This window comes from Elephantulus edwardii, unplaced genomic scaffold (genome assembly GCF_000299155.1).
Source record: "Elephantulus edwardii isolate Elephantulus edwardi_28Jun2011 unplaced genomic scaffold, EleEdw1.0 scaffold00014, whole genome shotgun sequence".
Classification (NCBI taxonomy): domain Eukaryota; kingdom Metazoa; phylum Chordata; class Mammalia; order Macroscelidea; family Macroscelididae; genus Elephantulus; species Elephantulus edwardii.
In genome coordinates this window covers 6,106,607-6,117,056 of record NW_006399764.1, presented here as the reverse complement: position 1 = coordinate 6,117,056, position 10,450 = coordinate 6,106,607, and the positions used below count along the sequence as shown (strand labels likewise).

General features: G+C 41.0%; 1 pseudogene; it reads right to left on the bottom strand.

Moving 5' to 3' along the window:
• LOC102874106 overlaps positions 1 to 2,023 on the bottom strand; it is a 2,859-nt pseudogene extending 836 nt beyond the window's left edge.
• Positions 2,024 to 10,450: the final 8,427 nt, after the last annotated feature.

Sequence of the window (10,450 nt, the reverse complement as noted above, 5' to 3'; positions counted from 1 at the left end):
TCTATTTACAATGTTTGAATACATTGTTTATTACACAAGATCCTTCCCACTCCCTTCAAACCTCCCCCGGACGAATTGTGCAACCCTAAGGTTAACACCCTCTCCACGCCTATCCTCACCCTTCTGCTTCCGTCCAAATCTCCCTTGGATCCTCATACTCATTCTATAATAACGGTTTTATATGGTATTTGTCCTTGTGGGACTGAGTTCGTTCACTCAGCGTAATGCTCTCTAGTTCCTCCCAAGTTAGGTGGTAATTTACAAAATCATTGCTCCTGCGTGCTGCATAGTATTCCATCATATGAAGGTACCACAACTTCTCAATCGGTTCATTTGTAGTTGGACATCTGGGCTGTTTTCATGTTCTTGCTATGATGAATAACACTGCTACTGACTGGGAACAAACATTTGGCACTACCATCTCACACATGAGCCTCATAAAGAAAGTTTATAGAAGACTCCTGGGCCTCCACGAAGTCATTCTTGCTGAAGCTGATGCTGCACGTGGCACATCTGATGCCATACAACCTGATATAATGTCTTTTGCAGTAGGTTTTCCCAGCCCAACACAGCACGTGCAGCTCTCGTCCAAATACACTCTGCACATTTCAAGCACGCCACATGCCATTCCAAATCCAGAGAAACCCTCAGAATAAACTGATCGTGAGTTTGACTGACGCAACCAACACATAGGGAAATCAGACGTTTCTCTCAGATCCTCAAAACTGCGGGGTGGGAGACAAGGGCTGCTTCTTGCCTTAGCGGAGAATCGGGTTGGAAAACCCAGCAGTATCTGTTTTGAGGTAGCCAAAGATAGTCTAATAGCAACTCTTTCCCATGTACTGGTTACATGTGGGTGGATGAATGAGTGTTTAACAACAAACAGCAATGGTTGGCAGTTTGAAGCCATTCTGTGGTTTGAACTGTCTAAAGACAGACCTGCTGCTTTCTTTCCAATAAAATAAACTTTGAAAATTCTATGGAATACAATTTCACTTTGCTGGTAACCTGGTGGTCAGAAGCTGCACTGCAATTCCAAAGACACACTTTGAATCCACCCGCTGCTCTGCTAGAGAAGGATGGACAATCTTCTCCTCTGCAATTTAGTGCCTCTGAAAACCCAGTGGAGGGTCAGCTATGGGCTGGTTCTGACTCAGCAGCACACAATAACAGCAACATACGTGGCTGAGGAAGCTCTGATGGTGTAGTCCAAGCGATTGCCCTGCTAATTAAAAGGCCAGACCTCTCCTGTGGCTTAAGTCCAACAGCAGCTCTGTTGGAGAAAGAGGGGCATCCATCGCCTTTGTGATTTACATCTTTGGAAACCAAAGGGGAAGTCAGTTCTGAATCTGTTCCAACTTGTTGGTAATGAATGAGTAAGTGATTCAGGTCTGTGGTTGCTTTGAGTAGGAATGGATTTGGGGAGAAAAATCAATATGCCAAACTTTACCCCCCGAGCTCTGGATCTCTCATTAATTGAACCTGCTCCTGGAACACTTGCCAAAGAGGAGTAAAGTAAATGGCTGGTGGTGGTCAGTCAATTCTCAGGAAGAAGAGCTAAATTGAAATGGGCTTTCTGTTTTCCTTGGCAAATGAAATAATGAAATAAATAATCCCATCTCCATAGGTTTAGAAGAGAACTCAGTATCAGTCACCATGGGGTCAAAGATCATTCACGCTGACCTCTTATCTCTTAGAACAGGACTGTACTCCAGAGGTTTTTAATGGATTATGTTCAGGAAGTAGATCATCTAGCATCTTCTTGCAGGACAGCTTGGGTGGATTTGAACCATTAACTTTTTAGCACATTAACATTTGTACCACAGAGACTTCTTAGCAGAGCAAAGGGCAGAAAAGAACTAAGTATGTGTTTAAGAAAACTCCTCCACATGAAAACCAGACAAAGGCCAGCTATTCCCCCTAACAACTCAGTCTGGCTTTGTCCTATTACTCCATTTGGACTTAACTCGCTAAATTTATCACAAACCAGGAGTGTGCTTGTCTTTGAGAAGGAGGTGACCATGCTCCCACCACCTCCCTGAGACTGTCTTCCATGAGCAGCTCTAGTATGTGGTGATGAGCTCAGCTTTTACCTAAAGTACAGAATCTGGGCTATGTCCTCATTTAAACTTACCCCCAAGCCACTTGATAAACAGGGCTGGCAATTAGTCTATTCTAGATTTCCCATCTCTAAGTGACAATGTAATGATAAAATGTCAACAACATACATATCACCAAATTTGAATGTAAACCTTTTTCCATTTCTAAACTCTCAGGGAGAAATGAAGGATATAAAAAATTATATTCTCTTGCAAATAATTAGCTCCAATTTCATATTTGGTCTGTTAAATCTTTAGGGATATTACTTATTTTAGTTGTTATGTTCCATCGAGTCACTTACAACTCATAATAACTGACTCTATATGCAACAGCTCTATACTAAGCCAGTCTCACTGTCTCCAACACAGTCACTCTTATTATCTCAGTTACTGTGTCAAATCATCCCCAAGGTCTTCCTCTTCTGCACTGTCCTCTATCCCTCTATGAAGTCCTTCTCCAGAGACTTGTCCCTCCTGACCACATGTCCAAAGTATATGTACAAGGTAGAGCTTCAAAATCCTTGTCTCCAAGAAGAGCCCGATTTTACCCTCTCAAGAACAGATCTGTTTGTTCCCTTGACAGTCCATGGTATGTTCAATACTCTTCTCTAGCATCATTTCTTCTTCTGCCATCTTCGGTCATTGCCCAACTCTCTGATGCATACAGCAAGTAATTGTGACAATCATAGCCTGAAATCAGGCATACTTTGGTCTCTAGACTGACAGCATTGCTCTTCAGCACTTCTGAGATGTCCCTGACAGCAGTGTTCCCCAGAGCAATTTGTCTTTTGATTTTTTGACTGCTGGTACCAAGACTATTGATTGTGGAGCTGAAGAAGCTGAAATTGTTAACAACCTCAATCTCTTCTCCATCTATTATGTTTCTGCCAATTGGTCCAGAGGTTACTAAGTGAATTAAAACAGGTCCTTGGATCTGTGTTAGTCTAATGTGTTTCTTTAGAGGTATGTCTCTCTCCTTCTTCTCCTCCTCCTCCTCCTTCTCCTCCTCTTCTTCCTCCTCCCTTTCCCTCTCTCTTTCCAAAGACATTGAATTAATTTAGCTGCCAAAATATCTTTTATGAAATTCCATAGGGTGGTACAATTTGGTGGGGGTATGGTGGTGAAGAAAACGGAAAAGATCTGGATGAAAAGCAATATTTTCAAACTCTGTAAATAAACCAGTATAAAATAAATTTTAAAAAATTCCATTGAATGAAAATAGCATAGAATTTGAGTGTCAAATTTAGGATACACATTAATCCATAGCCCACCAAACAATAAACCCAAACAAAACTATATTCTCAAAATTTAGTACTATCATCAAAAGTCACAGCAGAGACATAGTGGTATGTGAAGGAAAAAGGACTGATGGAGAAAATTTTGGCATCAGCATCACCTGTTTGCAAGTTAGCACAGTCTTCCAGAATCAATGGCCTATGCATCCTAATCCCCAATCTCTATGTTAGACATTAATATGGGCACTATTCACATCAGGATGGGGAGATGCCTACCCTATCACTTCTCAGAAATTTTCGCCTTACAATATTTAGAAGTATGCAGTTGTGTCAGCCTTACTCGGCAGGTCTTAGTTTAGTTACTAAAAAACTTTTCCTCTGGTTTATTATATTAAAGCTTCTGAATTCCCATCTTCCCTAATCCCAGATTGAGCCCAGTTACTTCTGAAGCCACAACACTCACTCTCCCTCACACTCACTCTTCTTGGTGCTCACTGTTTCTGGCGCTCATTTTCCCTTGTGCTCTCACTCTCTCGCACTCAGTCTCCCGTGTGCTCACTCTCTTGTGCCGTTACTTTCTCATGAACTTTCTCTCGTGCACTCACTCTCCCATGTGCTCTTTCTCCCTGGCACTCACTCTCCCATGCACTCACTCTTCCATTTACTCACTCTCCCTTGTACTCACTCTTCTTGGGGCTCACTGCCCCTGGCACTCATTGTCCCTGATGCTCACTCTCCCATGTGCTCAGTCTCCCTGGCTCTCACTCTCCCATGTACTCACTCTCCCTGGTGCTCACTCTCTCATGCACTCATTCATCCATGCACTCACCCTCTCGTGTGCTAACTGTCCCTGGCACTCATCCTCCCATTCACTCACTCTCCTTGGAGCTTACTTTCCCTGACACTCACTCTCCCTTGTGCTTACTCTTCCTTGAGTCCTGGCATTTCTAGCACTTTCTTCCACCAGAGCTTTCTTACTTTGAGAAAGAATCTTCTCTTCAAGGAATTAAACCATCTCCAAGCCCACCTGAGACCACGTATGGGGTATGTCTTGCCTTTGTGAAAGCCACATACTGTTTTTCAGAGTCATAGTCAACTTAAAGGCACCAAACAACAGCACCACACACATCGCAGCACAATCCCTTCTGGTCCCTCCTTGGACATGAAGGCAGGATGAAATGTAAGGCTGTGCATAAGACCTTCCTCTAACTATTTAAATCTAAACCTCCTTAGATCTTAAGGTCCGCGTGGAAACCAGAAGCCTGCAGTTTCAAGGCAGTAAATATGGCAGTTTCAGTGGCACAGTTAGTAGAGAGCTGTGATGCTAACCCAATAGTCTCCTCTCTCTGGTGGTTCAAATTCACCAGCGGTTTTGCAGGAGAAAGATGGACAATCTCCATTGGTGCAATTAGAGCCTCCAGAAAACCACTAGAGGGTTGGCTATGAGTCAGTTCTAACTCCATGGCAATGGATTTTGCTTGATTTTTCTGTTTGGCAAAGCCTAAAAGGTTTAAAGGTACTTTTTTCCCTAAAGAAAACTTGCCTCAGATATTGGTGTACCTCCATCTTGAAAGCCTCTCTTACTGAGGCCCCAAGGCTCATCCTTTTGCCTAGTTCTCTGCCTTGGGGAACCTGCTGAGTGCAATTAAATGCTTGCCTCTGTTGTGCCTATTTACTGAGTCCTTGCTGGTCCATTGGGCCTCAATGAGGTCCGATCTGTCTCAGTACAATCCATTCATACCATGCTCAGATGGGTTCCTACACACCTTTTGCCATGTCCAAATATTTTTTATAATAGCCTTTACTTATGGTCAATTGCCAAGGTCAGAAGACCATGTGACTAGTTTAAAGCTTCCTGACCAGGACACAGCCATTAAAAGCAAACAGCACAATCATAAACCTCCCCCCGGTCTAATAGAAGCCTCTGCAAACTGCCAAGGTCACAACAGCCGGCCTCACTGAAAACCTTGCTAGGAGTAGTTCACTCTCCTCATTTCCAGGCGTTTTGTTTTTCATTCTCACTGTTCCAGTCAGTGTTCCGAATGCTGGAGCTTTCAAGAGGCCTCCAATAAATAACACATTTCTCCCTTGGCCAGATTCTGAGCAAATTGAGCTGAAATAAAGACAAAGATGAATTGGCTTCAAAAGAGCAGTGACCTGTGCTATAGACAAAAGCCAAGTTAGAGAGTGTAGCGTGACATATGTCCTTTTTCTTTTCTTCTCTTCTCTTTTCTTAATATTAAATCACATAATTGGCAGTTTTTCCATCTAGAGAGGAGCCTGGTATTGAAATGGTTAAGCACTCATTTGCCAAAAGATCAGTAGTTGGAACCCACCTGCCACTCCTTGGGAGAAAGAATCAGCAGTCTGAATCCCATAAAGATCCCATGGGAGAGGGCTACTCTCTCCTCTAGGGTCACTGTGAGTCAGCATCAACCCTTTTGCAGTGAATTTGGTTTAGGGGTTTTTCTACCTAGAAACAGCACTGCTGTCTTTCCCTGCTTTCAAGCTTGCCCAAGTTTTTCTTCCCAAATTTACCAATCTTATAAGTCCGACCATCTCTCCAGAGGCAAAAAAAAACAAAAGGGGAAAGGGGCAGAGAAGAGTTAGAATCTGTTTAGAGAAAAATCCATTCTCATAAAAATTAGAACAATGGGTAAAAGGAGTACTCTTTCAACACTCATTCCAATGTAATAAAACTGCCAGTTTACCTGAATGGATTGCCCTCTAGACCATGACGTTTCTCAGGGCAGGGTCCTTGTCTTATTAATTCTTGAATCTTCCTTGCTCAGCACCTGCCTTGCCATTTATATGTCTATTTATGCCACTCTTTTAAAAGATTTAAGGTGACTCTAAGATAAGAAAAATAACCTACAGCAGCAATATGATTAAGTAAAAATAAAAGATAAATCCAGAGAAAATATTAATAATAAAAATGAGTCACCTCCAAAATGGAATTATTTGGAGTTTCTAGTGTCCAGTTTCAAAAGAAGGTATAAACACCTACAAGCTCACTCAGTGTAGCCACTTAATGTGTCCAATTGGCATCACCCGGGAGCTTGTTAACAATGAGCCATCCTTTCCTAGACCTGCAGAACCAGAAGGTGCATTTAAAAAAAGATTTCCAGGTGATAGATAGATAGATAGATAGATAGATAGATAGATAGATAGATAATAGAGACAGAGATAGAGATGATAGAGATAGAGATGATAGAGATAGAGATAGAGAGAGATAATAGCTATAATAGCACAAACCAGCTGCTCAAAATAAGCAAGTGTTTTGTTTAATTTTGCTTAACTTAGATTATTCTTCATTCTTCAGTATTTGACGTATAAATGGTGATGAAGTAATTATAAAAAGAATATTGAGTAAGCTTATCAAATGTTTTAAACTATTATGATGTTTTCAAGTGCCTTATGAACAATTATCTTCTCAAAGTCTGAGATCTTTCCAAGACACAAGCATAAATTGCTCCTCAATGAAGTCCCACCAGTCTCAGCCCAGTGCATTTATGTAACACTCAGATGGGCATCTAAACATCTTTGCCATATCCAAGCACTTTTTATAATAGCCTTTCGTCAATTATTACAAAGAATTTCCTAGAATAATCCTTCTCTCCTCATTTTCCCTCATGGTGATTTAAACTGTAAATTTCATGTATTTCAATAATAGAAAGCATTTCCCTGCATAGACTTGATCTTTTTAAAACAATTTCAAGATGTCTGCCATATTCCCTACAAATGAAACTTAGAAAAAAAAGCATCAATTCTCTATTGTGCTGGCTGCTTTAGATTGCAGTAGGCTATAAAATTTAATTCACATAAGTTAACTAGATTCTAGAGTTATCTAAAGAACCAGTACTTAGACATTAGGCACTAAAATGGCCAATCAGCCAGGTTGCAACAAGCCTCCATTGCTTAGATGGTAGAACTTCTGTGTGAATATACATCATTAAGCATGAATGAATGAGTAATGGACAAGATCAAGGTGGAGAGAAGAGAAACTAAAGGGGGAAAAATACAGGGTAACCAAAGAGAGAAAAGAAAGAGAGATAATACGAAGAGCAAAGCCAGACCCAAATGGCACAGAATTTTGAACGTCTTGTTAAAGAGGTTAACTTTATCCAAGAAGGTAACAGGAGCCATTAATAGTTGTTGGGTTACTTTTGTTTTGTTTTTTTTTTTTTTCAATTGGTGCTATGATCGTTTGCTTCCAAGCAAGGAGTAATGCACTCAACCAGTACAGAACATTTTCTTCTATAAAACTGCAGAGCTCAGTTAGCTGTTCCGTATGTACAACCATCTCATTTAATCTCCAAATCAGGAGATTTTTGAGATGAACATAGAAGTCCACCTGTTATTTAAAGACAAAAGACAAGGAACTCAACTGTCCTGACCAAATAAAACTTAACACTCCTTCTAAAACCAAGCCAAACCTTTTGCCATTGAGTAACGTTCCTAATTAGAGCTCAAATTCTATGATTCTTTGATCCCTTTCCTGGTGACCAGAGCTGTCCAAGAGTCTATATTTTCTAGAAGGAGGCAATGAAAGTCTCTTAAAATAGTTATTCAAACAATTTTCATTCATTTCATAATTCCTCAGACACATATTATAAACCCATAAAATTCAATTGCCCAGAAAAATTGCTAGATTTTAGAAACTCTGTTATATCCTAACTACTCACTATTAACTCTTTCACCTTTGTTTTCCACAAAAGTGTAAGAATATTTTTCAAAGATATTTAAATGCATATTAATTTGATGAAATTTTGAAAACATGAAAATACCTTGGAAAGATAAAATAGAACACATGTAAATAATTTCTCTTTTACTATTACTATATTACTATTACTTGTGACTTGACATTTTTGTCTTGATTCTTCACAGAAGACTTTTATTAAGTATATTTTTAAGTCCTCTGAAGAAACAGGCATAAATGAGAAATATTCCTTAGTCGGACATGAGAATTTTTATATCACTTAATGTAAATGATTGTAAATCAATTATTTAATACAACACTTAAAATCTAGCTTTATTTGTATTACATGCAGAACAGATCATCCAGGAGGCTGGTCTCTATGAGGAGAAGCGTGGTGTCAGGATTAGTGGAAGATCTATCAACAATCTGAATTATGCAGATGACACAGCCCTGCTTGCTGAAACTGAGGAGGACCTGAAGTGCTTGCTGCAGAAGGTCAAGGACTGTAGCCTCCAATATGGATTGAGGCTCAATGTCAAGAAGACAAAGATTCTCACCACTGGACCATCAGGATGGATGGTGAAGAGATTGAGATTGTTCACAGCTTCAGTTTTCTTGGCTCCACAGTCAACACTCTTGGCACCAGTAGCCAGGAAATTAAAAGGAGTATTGCCATGGGAAAATCTGCAGTTAGGGACCTCTCCAAAGTACTGAAGAGCAATGGGGTCTCTCTGGAGACTAAGGTGCCTCTGATACAGGCCGTGGTCTTTGCGATCACTTGTTATGCATCAGAGAGTTGGACAGTGACTAAGGAGGATAGAAGGAGAACTGATGCCTTTGAGCTGTGGTGCTAGAGAAGAGTATTGAGGGTACCATGGACTGCTAGATAAACAGATTCATCCTGAAGAGGGTTAAACCGGGAGACTCCCTGGAGGCAAGGATTCTGAGGCTCCATCTAACATACTTTGGACATGTTGTAAGGAGGGACTGGTTCTTGGAGAGTGACATCAGGCTTGGGAGGGTGGAGGGACAGTGCAGAAGGGGAAGGCCCTCTATGACGTGGATTGATTCAGTGACTGGGGTAATCAAGATGGGTGTGTCAGAGACAGTGCAATTGGCACAGGATAGAGCAGGGTTTAGGGCTGTTGTACATAGGGTCGCTATGAGTTGCAAGAGACTCAACAGCACATAACAGCAACAACTTGCAGATAAAAACATTGTAGAACTTTTCACCAATAGTTCTTTGTTCACCTTGGGAAAATGCTCCTATATAAAGGTACTCGGCTTAATGGTTAAAGAGTTGTGTTGCCAATTAAAAGGCAGGCTGATCGAATCCACCAATTGCTCAATTTCATTTTTTAAAAAGTGGACAATCTCCTTCCTTGAATCTGAGAGTCTCTGGTAACCCGCTAGAGGGTAAGCTATGAGATTATTCTGATTTGACAGCAATGAGGGTACAATGTAAATGATTAAATAGCTAAGCTGAACCTCCACCTTTCCAAGCATGATATCTTCTTCCCTGGTTTGGCTTCTCTGAACAACACATCCAGAGTAATATCCTTTCCTCCAAGGAGAACCCTAGCTACACTGTTTTCAAGACATATTTATTGACTTTTTGGAAGTTAATGAGGCATTCAGCTGTCTTTCCCAACACCACAACTCAAAGGATTCTTCTCCTTCCATCCTTATTCATTATCCAACTTGATATGCATAGTTTGTTGTTGTTGACTGCTGTCGAATAGAGCATGACTCATAGTGACCCTATGTACAAAAGACCTAAAGTCTTTCTATAACTATCATTTCTCAGAGTTCATAGAGTTTCCAGAGGCATGTTCCTTAGGAAGTGGATGCCACTCCTGTTTCCAAACCTGTCTTAAACTGGGGGCTCCACCAATCACTGTCCATCATGGGTAATGGTTATGCCATCTGACACCCCAATGACACAAGCTTCAACATCACAGCGTCCTCAGGTTATCTCAGTACAGCATATCAACAGAAGAGTGCCGCACCACTTAAAAGAATGTTCCTCCAAAATACAGTAACAACTGACTTTTAAATACTAAGCCCTCTCCAAAATCCTGTTGACTCTACCCGGCCAGAGAGGGAGGACAAGAAGCGGCACTGGGCAAGGTCACCTCGGATAACAGCAAAGAGGCATCTTTCAGGTAAAACCCAGGAAAACCCGGCGGGCCCTCGGGGTGCAGAAAGGAAAACGTAATCTACACAGGAGTTCTACAGGACACGTCAACTTCCCTTGCAGACAGTACAACTAAACTTAAGAGACACTGGTCAAAAGAAAAAAAAATGTCAGCAGTTGACATGTTTGGAATCACAGAAGCCAAGAAAGCTTAAGATACAAGCTGTCAGATCATGGGTTGGACAATGGAAGATATTTTCTGAAGGGACTTGGCAGATGT